Raw genomic sequence first — 12,108 nt, 5'->3', positions numbered from 1 at the left:
ACCGCCGCGCCGTCTGACACTGTCAGAGAATGTTAGCGATAAAGTGGGTATATTTTAATATAATTAAAATCACCCTTATTTTTTTATTTGTAACAAATAAACGTCAGTACCCTTATTATAAATGCGAAAGTGTGTTTGTTTGTTGGTTTATTGGTTTATTGGTTTGTTGGTTTGTCCTTCAATCACGTCGCAACGGTGCAACGGATTGAGGTGATTTTTTGCATAGGTATAGATAAAGACCTGGAGAGTGACATAGGCTACCTTTTATCCCGGAAAACCAAAGAGTTCCCTCATCTCTATGAGAGACGAGTTCTATTTGAATTTAAAATGGGATAGAGCAGAAAACTAAGGAAAAAGAATTAAGTAAAACTAGCATAATCCCGCGATTTCGTCCGCGTCAACTACACAAGTTACAAACCCCTATTTTACCCCCTTCATTATGATCAGCCCATCGCTGGCTCACTACAGAGAACGGGTCTACTTCCAAAATGAGAAGGTTTTTGGCCATAGTCTACCACGCGGGCCAAGTGCGCATTGGTAGACTTCACACACCTTTGAGAACATTATGGAGAACTCTTAGGCATGCAGGTTTCCTCACGATGTTTTCCGTCACCGTTAAAGTAAGTGATATTTAATTACTTAAAAATGCACTTATCCAGTTGCTTAGTTACGAGCAATAACCAATTTAGCGAATCATTCGTACTTTCGTCGTCTCCCTTAAAGATAATCCTAAATTATTTTTTCATTCAATTTTCCCTATTACTTAAAAGCAAATATCCCGAAAGAAATTTTCCAAAACGGTTTCGAACGAGTCTAAAATAAAGAAAGTATTTTCAAGGCTCACCCTTACACCTGAAAATATACGTTTGTAGCGAAAACCATTTAAAGATAACCCATATTTTAAGAGAAATAGACCCTATATATATTTAAAATAAGGTCTATTTTTGAGAGGAAAGTATTTTATACGCATGCGTACAAACTTGTAGGAAAGCGTGTATGTTATTCGAAATTCAGTTGTCGGGTAAATACCGACTGTTGATAACGCTTCGGGTATTTCGGGTTTCGGAAAAAGCGCGCGATCTCGTCCCGAATTTTTTCGGAAAAATTTCCGTATTTATTTGAGATTTTCTGTGCAGCTTAGTGAGTGTGTGTGTTGTGTGGAATGTATGTGGGTGCTTGTTTTTAACGGTAAGTTTAGTTTACAAGTTTTTTTTCTAAAATTTTATGTGTTTATTACTTAAATAAATAATGTATTCGGATCTTTTCTAACTTAAATTTACTAATAAACTATCTGCTAAGTCTTTCAATCGTTTCACTAAAATAGTTAAAATTTATAGTTTTAGGCAAAAAAAAATTTTTTGAAAGACGACCTGCTTGGATTTTTATCTGAAGAATAAAAATCGCTTGATAATAATTTTATGCCAGTTTTTTTAAGTAGCCGAATAAAAATTTCAACATTTCTTTAGAATAAATAAATGATCATCATCATCATCATCATCATCTCTATCCATCGCCGGCCCATTACTTAGTACGAGTCTCCTCTCACGGAATGAAAAATATTTCTCTTTGATTTTCCGGAATAAAAGTAGCCTATGTTACACTCCAGGTCTTTATCTAAACCCATGCAAAAAATCATGTCAATCCGTTGCACCGTTGTGACGGGCTTGAAGAACAAACCAACAAACCAATAAACCAACAAACAACACACTTTCGCATTTATAATAAGGGTAGTCTTGTAAAAATATAGATTTTACTGTTTGAAACATATTTGACCCTATAAATTCTATCTATTAGGGTAATGGGTACCGGCTATCTCCGATAATTGATTACCCTCGCACCCTATATAAGCCTGACTAAATTTCCAGGTCATATTTCTACCATTAGGGAGAAATGTAGAGCCGAGCAGATAAAATCATTAAACCAGACAAACTGACTGTTTTAACAAATAAATAAATTACATATATAAAAAAAGTAACTGGTGTAAAAGGTGATTGTAAAAGGTGAAAAGTAAAAGGTGACTGACTGACTGATCTATCAACGCACATCTCAAATTACTAGACGGATCGGATTGAAATTTGGCATGCAAATAGCTATTATGTCGTAGAAAGGATTTTTAAAAATTCAACCCCTAAGGGGGTAAAAGAGGAGTTTGAAATTAATTTAGTCTAGCTAGTCTAATAAGCTAGTCAAATAATAAATAACTTACTACTATAATAAAAGTAATAAGTAACTATCTACATTACAACTTTACCGAATAAAAATGAATTCAAAAATCTAACAAAAGCGTGGGCTAAAACAAATACTAGTAGGTAATCGAAAATTCCTTGAGTGAGATCAGAAATATCTGGAAACGCCATCCGCGTTAGGTAAAATCGTGGTCAAACATAAACCTGTCGTGTACGAAAAAGAAAAATGTTTCTCCCTGAAAATACTCGATCAGAAGTGGGATAACGTGGCTCTAGGCAAAGCTCAGCTCGTATTGCGAAAAGATTTTCATATAGAGCCTCTGAGAGCTGATCGGTTATCATAATATTGTGATTTCATATTCCAGGCTTTCTGTGCTTTGAGAAATACCTAGGTATTGACGTTAATTATTGTTATTAATACTAATTTTATAAATACGGATTACTTCTGTCACCTTTTCACAGCTAATTAACTTAATCGGTTTTGAGCAATTAATTTGGTACAGAGACATTTTGCATCCCGGAGGAAAAAATATACTACTTTTATCCCACAATATTAAATAGTTCCCATTCCATCGGGATTCAAAAAGAAAACCGAATCCATGCGGACAAATCGCGCTCTACATTAGGACGTTTCCGTGTCGAAATACGTTGAATAGTAATTTAAAAATCTAACAAAAACATACCCAACTTAAAAAATCCACGAGTGAGATTACAAAATATCTAAAAATCCATGTTAGAATCGTGATCAAACATAAACCTGTCGGCTACGAAAAAGAAAAATGTTTCTCCATGAAAATTCTCGATCAGAAGTGGGATAACGTAGCTAAAGCCCAGCTCGTGCTTCGAAAAGATTTTCATATTAGAGCCTCTGAGAGTTGATCGGTTATCATGTGACCTCATATTCAAATTTCGGCCCATCTGTGCTTTGGGAAATACCTAGAGACGTTGATACTAATATTATTTGTGACTAGAAACCGCCCAGGCTTCATATACCCGTGGGAATTTTGAAAAATCTGGACTACATTACTTATCTACATTATAAAGGATCTCTGTCAGCTTTCAGGCTGGGCGTTGACAAGTCAATTTAACGAGTCAATATTTTATCATTACCCCTATTATAAGTGCGAAAGTGTGTTTGTTTGTTACTTTGTCCTTCAATCACGTCGCAACGGTGAAACGGATTGACGGGTTTTTTTACATGGGTGTAGATAAAGACCTGGAGAGTGACATAGGCTACTTTTTATCCCGAAAAATCAAAGAATTCCCACGGGATTATCAAAAACTTAGATCCACGCGTACGAAGTCGCGGGTATAGGTAATAAATTACAATTATTGATGATCGGTTGTTGGATTTGTAAGATGATAATATTACAGTGGTGATAATTTTTACGTAAACTTAAAACTAAAACTACGAAATTTCAAAACGCGTTATTAACTTACATAATGAAAATATTACAATAAAACTTAAAGCTAGCCTTATCTAATTACTATATAAATCATGACCGCGTGGAATGGTGCCAAGAATACTGGCTGGATTTCCGCGCTGGACAGCCAGGCTGATCCGTTGCGCAAAAAATGAGCCAGCCCTTCTGTCACCAGATGAGGCTATGTCTCGTAAATTTTTTTTAGCACTAAGACTCCATGGCCCCAGGGTCTCCACGGCAAACGGCACAAAAATGTAACTCTCTATAAGAGAGGCATACTTGCGCCGCTTGCCGTTTGCAGCTGTTTCTGCTGCGGCTCCCGGTCTTGATGCTGTCTTCCTGATATGACACGGGGCCAATGTGTCAACGCAAGTTGCGTCCCACATTAGCGCCCGTCCCCGTTCCCAGGGAACCAGCGTCAATCCATCAGGTCTCTTGCCATCATCCCGACTAATCCCTGCCGGCTCAATGAGCGCAGGAATATTTATGGTGGCAAGAGCTCTTTTAATCGTATCGTTAAGAGAGCCATGCCTACTACTAGCGATGCCGTGTAGAAACCAAAGGGGTATGGGTTTAATAAAAACTGCCATACCCCTTCCAGGTTAGCCCGCTATCATCTTAGACTGCATCATCACTTACCACCAGGTGAGATTGCAGTCAAGGGCTAACTTGTATCTGAATAAAAATAAATAAAAATAAAAATACTACTACTTACATAATATTGCTATGCATACGAAGTAACTAAATAGAAGGAACACAAAGTATAACTTCTATTTAGCTTCTTCAACAGAATACAGATTCATTACCTAGGCATTGGGATTTAAAAGACTTCAGTAGGTATTGCAATTTACAGCCTTTGAATAGCTGATTGGCTATCATGACCTCATATTCAAATTTCGACCCCTCGCTGCTTCGAAAAACACGTAGAGACGTCGATATTGTTATCATTGGCGACCCATACCTTTCTCTACACGAGGCTCATGCTACTATACTATACTACTATATACTTAATATACATAAAGTTTTAGTTTAGACCTAAATCACAATAACACATTAACACAAAGATCATTACCTATCTCTTTGCTATCATCAGTAACGGCATAGTTCATTATTTAAATCTATATGTGTATATATATCTATGTAGTCTTATGTATGTCTATTATATTTTATTTGTATGTATTAGTGTATTAATAATATGTATTTTATATTCTTATTATATGGTTTAGTTTATTTACCTATTGGTATTTAGGTTTATTTTACACCACCTCCCATTGTCCATTTGTTCATTTTTTCCCTAGCGTTAAGGTTGTCTGGAAGAGATCTATTTAGCGATAAGACCGCCTTTTTGTACCTACTTATTAAGATTTCTTTTTGTAACCTGTCATTTGTGTTTCTGTGGTGCAATAAAGTATATACATACATACATACATACACATGAACTTAGAAACATATAAATGTTATACCTACTTCCAAGCCATGGTTATCCTCACCTCCCGTATTTGAATTTATTCTTAAAAAAAACACCTGTGCCCGTCGTGACATCAATTCAACATAATCGTGAAATATGTGTCGTTAAATATAAATAAACTCGCATTTTCGTTATAACACGCAACCCCTTTACGTTATAATACGCAATCCGTTACGTCTGCCTCGAGAGCTAAGAGCACGACAAACATACGAAATGTTACATGACAAAAAGTGATTTTGTAATGCTTTATTATGTCTAGAGTCTAGACTCCGTTATCTTGTTTTAAAATATAAAAGGAAAAGGTGACTGACTGACTGACTGACTAACAGATCTATCAACGCACAGCTCAAACTACTGAACGGATCGGGCTGAAATTTGGCATGCAGATAGCTATTATAACGTAGGCATCCGCTAAGAAAGGACTTTTAGAAAATACAACCCCTGAGGGGGTGAAATAGGGGTTTGAAATTTGTGTAGTCCACGCGGACGAAGTCGCGAGCATAAGTTATTTTAAATAAAGAATGTTATAAATTCGAGTTCGAAATTTTAACATCGATAAACAAAACCGGGCGTCATAGCATGTCAGTGACGCGACCTTGAAGATTTTACATAAATTCCAAATCACCCATATCACCCAACGCGCGTAAATAAATGTTCACTTCAATAATTTCGAATCAAGCCGTTCGAATTAGTGTTAAAAAGTACATAAGTGCAGCGTTTGTGTAATAGTGCTTGTGCTACTATATTTTTCTAGGTCACAAGAACATAGTGAACTGTAAGTACGTGTTAGAATAAACTAAGGACAGTTATTGGACTGTAAATTAGATTTAAAAATTAATCATAAGTAGAAGTTTAAGCTAGAATAATATTACTTATTAGCCCATAGGCTAGATGGTAGTAGTAATAAAGCTGCCATTTTATAATGGTGCTTTATGGTAGGAAAAAAAAAAAAAAAAATTCGAATCGATTTCGAAATTTGAACATCGATAAACAAAACCGGGCGCGTCATCGTTCCACAACACGCAATCGATTACAATTGTAATTCGAATGTAACGTCGTTAAAATAATTGGATTGATGTTGAAACTTCGGCAATTAGCTACAATCTGCGTCACAAGTTGTTTGATTTGGCGGAGACATTCGATGTAAAGCTTTTATGGCGCAAAGTTTATTTATTGAGATTCGTATGAAATCAAAACATTTTCAAAGGTCTTAAAAACTTTTATTTTGTACTGCTTTATAAGTTAATTTCATGTTTTATGACCTCACATTTTTGTCATTAAAAAAAATTGGTTGTCAGAGGGGACTGTTATAGTATATAGTGTAGTAGTGGTATAGTATATAGTATAGTATATAGTGATAGAAGTAAAAACTTAAAAGTATGAAATAATAACGTTTTTTTAGGCTTCTTAAATTAATCGTAGTATCAAAAATTGAAGATCACCGAATGCGCATATCATACGCGAAACATGTCATACAATAGCTGAAGAGTTTGCAAGAAGCGACCATATGAAGTTTTTATGCATCCCAAATCACCCAACGCGCCTAAATATTCACTTCAATAATTTCGAATCGATTGAACATCGATTAATAAAGCCGGGCGCGCCATCGTTCCACAACACGCAATCGATTACAATTGTAATTCGAATGTAACGTCGTTAAAATAATTGGATTGATGTTGAAACTTCGGCAATTAGCTACAATCTGCGTCACAACTCACAAGTTGTTTGACTTGGCGGAGACATTCAATGTAAAGTAATAATATATTATTTGTGATCCAAACAGCTTGGTTTAGGGGCTTTGGGACTTAATTTTAAACTTTAATTGAATTAAATAAACCTATAAGTATTTCAATTTCAATGAGATAATTAATTTCCCCCGCTTCTAGGCTAAGCAAACTCAGCAATTCATATTTTATCTATGGGCAATTTTGTACGTTTTTCGGGTTACGTACCTCAAAAGGAAAAACGGAACCCTTATGGGATCACTCTGTTGTATGTCTGTCTGTCCGTCTGTCCGTTCGTCCGTCGTGTCTATCAAGAAAACCTATAGGGTAGGTACTTCCCGTTGACCTAGAATCATGAAAGTTGGTAGGTAGGTAGGTCTTACAGCACAAGTAAAGGAATAAATCCGAAAACAGTGAATTTGTGGTTACATCACAGAAAAAAATTAAATTTGGTCATGATCATATTAGTATTTTCAATTTTCAAACTAAGATAACTATACCAAGTGGGGTGTGATATGAAAGGGCTTTACTTGTACATTCTAAAACAGATTTTCATTAATTTTTATGCAAAATAGTTTATAATTTAACGTGCAAAATAGTTCTGCAATATTACGCTTTCAAAACAAAGTAATTAAAGAATAATTGACGGCCAAACCAATAGAATAGATGTGGTTTCATCTCTCATTAATTGTAAAGATCGTGGTTGGTTTTAACAATGAAACGCAGAATCTCGGCATTCAGAACTCTAGAACTTGTAAGATCGATATCAATCGCGGTCTAAAGAAATGAAAGTCGAATTAAAACTTTTCCCTATATGGGCGCGGAAAATAATGCTAAGGTTCTCCAACTTTCTCCATAAAACCAATACTTTCTTTGAGTTTCAAGTATAACTGGGCACATGCATCATACTTTTATATCTTAAAGGGAGTGTTATCTTTGTAACAAAGAGGAGGAAGCGGGGCAAAGAATAGATAATATTTCTAAGTAAAAGTTATCTTTTGAAAGTTAGCTTGAGTAAAAGTTTTCACCCCGATTTTATGTTACGTATTCGGCCTGATTTAGTTTAACGCCGTACATAGTATAGTCCGCGACAGGTCGAAATGACAATCGGGGTATGCAGCGGGGGACGCCCGCACGTCACCCGCGCTCACCCGCACCTGGTTAGCACGGGGGGCTGTGCGAGCATGTGGCGCGTTCCCTCCCCGATTGCCATCTCGACCTTTCGCGTACTTATAGAATAGAATAGAATGTTTTTTTATTCATGTAAACTTTTTAAAAGTGCTTATGAATAGTCAGGTAGTTTTAATTTACCACTAAAACATAAACATAAAACAAATAGTTGTTTGGTGCGCCTGTTGAGGAGTTTATTCGTACTAAGAAAGTTTCTCTGGACCTCCTATGGATTTGAATTTTCCATACTGTCCCAGTTAAAAAAACACACTTTAAAAAATAAATAAATGAAAAATCTTTATTTATCTCTTTACATTGCCTTAAAAGTAAAGAACGTACTATAGTAGGTACAGATCACTCACGATAGTTTAAACACTGATTTTTTTATCTCGAGTCCACGTCTACTTTAATTTAATTTCATTTCATTTGATTATTTTAAAAGACAGTAAAAACTTCAACTCCAACTTTAATTAAAAAACTAGCTGATGCCCGAGGAATTTACGGTTTTCTCGAGGGACTTAGTTAGATAATAATTACCTTTTGTCAGTCTTCACCAAATTTTCTCTATTTTTGGTGACGTGAATCCTGCGAGAAAAAGAGAATAGACAATCGTTTCATGTGGTGTTGGAAAGAAATATTCTCAATAAATTAAAAAAAACCGACTTCCATAACAACTACTAAGTAAAAAATAACGTTTGATTCTACACGTGTAAGTAGGTATGTCGAAGACAGAAGTCGGGTGAGCTTTGATTTTTATTTTCTTTTATTATGCTCGCCCGACTTCATACATACACACATACACGTGTATATCAAAAGATATTTATTACTTTGAAGTGGTTTTGGAAGTCGGTTTTTTAATATAAGCTTTTTAGTGTAAGTAGTCATTGCTTGGTACCTAAAATATCAATTCCCAAGTAAAACTTTCCAAATCCAACGGCTTAGGAGTTCAGTACCTTGCATCATCAGGATTGAGGCGTTGGGATCCGAAGTTCAGTGATGTAGTCCAGTAGTTTGAGCTGTGCGTTGATATATCAGTCAGTCAGTCAGTCAGTCAGCCAGCTTTTCCTTTTATATATTTAGATAATCCGCAAAAATCTCCGCTCCGCTCCGCTTCAGTGGACAGCACCTAAAACTTGTATAAACAGAGTTAGTAACAATAATGCTTGTATTATGATGTTGGAATTAATTGAACAACGTCTAATTTTCATACCTAATTATTCATGAAGGTAAGACAAGTTTTGATCTGCCGGCTTTACAACTCGGTAAGCTTAATAACATTGCCAATTTAAATCTATACTAATATTATAAATGCGAAAGTGTGTCTGTCTGTCTGTCCGTATGTCTGTCTGCTAGCCTTGCACGGCCCATTCGTTCGATTCTGACAAAATTTGGTACAGAGATAGCTTGCATCCCGGGGAAGGATATAGGCTACTTTTTATCCCGGAAAGTTGAAGAGTTCCCACGGGATTTCAAAAAACCTAAATCAACGTGGACGAAGTCGCGGGCATCAGCTAATAAATTGTACACTTTATCTGACAGTCATATAAACGTCTCTTTTTGCTCGGATATGGTACATAATATTATATCTCCTTTTATATATGTAGATTTATTTTCATCATGGATTAACAAAGAAATTGGATTTTCAATAAACCTCCCTTAGCGCGAATAAAAATCTACACTCGCGCCGAGAAGTCGCGGGCATCAGCTAGCAAATTATACACTTTATCTGACAGTCATATAAACGTCTCTTTACGCAAAAAGGTAAGTATGATAATTTAATCCACTTCGGGCAAGTATGCGCCTACATAGGCAGACTTTATTGCGGCCCGCAGTAAAAAGGGATCACTTTAATACCGGTACAAGTTCCGCGGTATTACCGGGGCTTAATTAAATACCGGTATCGGAATTCTCCGGCGGCGAAGATGGTTATTAATAACAAAAGTACCTAGTCGTAAGTAGTTCTCATAATGAGTCTATTACTTTCTGTCTATGCTATTATTTTTTCATAGTACATTATTTTTGTGGACTAAGAGCCCAGGAGGGCCAGCTTTTCGTTATTTTATAAAAGCTAAAAGTTTCTATAGGTACGTATTGTCCCCAACATATAAGGACGGAGGAACGATCAGCGGCTATGAAGTTTGCTCACGGTTGCTTTACGGCGATTACGCACTGCACTTCCGTCATCCGAGTTCTATCCGTCATCCGTGAGAATACTAGCAATAATTATCTATGACATTATGTCATAAGCTCCCTGGATACAGAACAAAAAGGAACGTATTTTCACGGACTCGGATCTGATGAGTGCGTAGCCGTTAGCAGGTAACAAAGAGGTATAAACCTTTCATCAAAGTATAAATTCTACTTTTTTATATTTTCTTCGGAATAAATCACGCCATGCATTACCAGACAATTAGAGTGGTGGCAACCCCCTGCCAGACACCCTTAAGTTTGACAAATTGTTAAAGTGTAAACACTTGGCAGGTGATTAAGTGTCACGAAACTATTTTTTTTTTTTTTTTTTTTTTTTTAATAGATATAGCGAGCAAGCGAGCAGGCGGGTCACCTGATGTTAAGTGATTACCGCCGCCCATGAACATTTGCAGCACCAGAGGAGCCGCCGATGCGTTGCCGGCCTTTTAGGAATTTGTTGGTCCGCCCCTTGAATAACCCCATGTTATAATCTAGTGGGAACACCGCCGATGGGAGTTGGTTCCACAGTTTGCACGTGCGTGGAAAGAAGGATCTGGCGCAGCGGACGGTCGAAGTGCACCAGACACCCAGATGGTGAGGGTGAAATTCCTTACGGTGGCGCGCGGTGCGGTTGTAGAAAAAAGAGGGTGGAATGAGGTCAAAAAGCTCTTCAGAGCACTCCCCATTATACAGGCGATAGAACACGCATAGAGAGCTAACGTCTCTGCGGTGCTCCAGGCTTTCCAACGAGGCGGTTAGTTTGGGATCGTCCACAAGTCGAACAGCCCGCCTTTGGATCCGATCAAATGGAAGGAGTTGGTACTGGGGTGCTCCAGCCCAAAGGTGGGAGCAGTACTCCATGTGAGGGCGGACTTGCGCCTTATAGAGTAGGAGCCTATGCTCGGGCGCGAAGTACCGCTTTGCTCTGTTGAGCACCCCAAGCTTTTTGGAGGCTAATTTGGCCTTGCTTTCCAAATGATCGCGGAATTGAACCTCGCTCGAAATGTGGACTCCAAGGATCCCAATGCTGTTGGAAGGTGTGAGGGGAGTGCTCTGAAAGAGAAGAGGCAGTGTAAAAGGGGACTTCTTGGCGGAAAACGCGCAAACCTGTGTTTTAGTTGGGTTAAATTGCACTAGGTTTTGTGCGCCCCATTCTGACACTTTACCTAGGCAGGTTTCTATGTCAGACACAAGTTTGGCTCTACACTCCTCCAGCACTGCGCGAGAAAGCTGTGTATGTCCTTTGTACAGGGCATCACCCGTACTGTCATCCGCATAGCAATGGATGTTGTTGTGATGCAACATGTCATTGATATGCAGGATGAACAGTGTGGGCGATAGCACCGAGCCCTGAGGGACGCCAGCATTGATGGGTTTGAGTTCCGAGCAAAAACCGTCGACAGCGACCTTGATGCTGCGACCGTCAAGGAAACTGGCGACCCAATTACACAGCTTCACTGGTAGTCCGTAAGATGGTAGTTTCGATAGAAGTGCCTCATGCCAAACTCTATCAAAGGCTTTTGCAATATCAAGACTGACCGCCAGAGCCTCTCCCTTGCTGTCAATGGCTTCCGCCCAGCGGTGCGTGAGATAAATAAGAAGATCACCAGCTGATCGGCCGTGGCGAAAACCGTATTGACGATCACTGATCAGCTGGTGCTCCTCAAGATATCCCAGCAGCTGGGCGTTTATGATTTGCTCCATGACTTTGGACAGGAGGGAGGTAATCGCGATAGGTCGATAATTTGAGGGGTCCGAATGATTGCCTTTCTTCGGAATAGGGTGAACTAAGGCAGTCTTCCACGAAGATGGAACTGTGCCGGAGGAGTAAGACAGACGGAACAGACGAGTCAGGACGGGTGTCAGCTCAGGAGCACATATTTTGAGCACAACCGCAGGAATACCGTCCGGCCCACTCGCTTTATTGACGTCGAGAGAGAGGAGTG

At 38.1% G+C, this 12,108-nt stretch overlaps 1 protein-coding gene across 1 annotated transcript in view; it reads left to right on the top strand.

Annotated features, from left to right (window-relative positions):
• The first annotated feature begins 1,026 nt into the window (after positions 1–1,026).
• LOC117989419 (dopamine D2-like receptor) overlaps positions 1,027–12,108 on the top strand; it is a 244,895-nt gene continuing 233,813 nt past the window's right edge. The window contains exon 1 of the mRNA XM_034976776.2: positions 1,027–1,188. The gene's annotated coding sequence lies outside the window, so the exon portion shown is untranslated. The remainder of the gene's footprint in view (positions 1,189–12,108) is intronic.

This window comes from Maniola hyperantus, chromosome 16, assembly GCF_902806685.2.
Source record: "Maniola hyperantus chromosome 16, iAphHyp1.2, whole genome shotgun sequence".
NCBI classification, from domain to species: Eukaryota; Metazoa; Arthropoda; class Insecta; order Lepidoptera; family Nymphalidae; genus Maniola; species Maniola hyperantus.
This window is presented reverse-complemented; position numbering and strand designations above follow the sequence as displayed.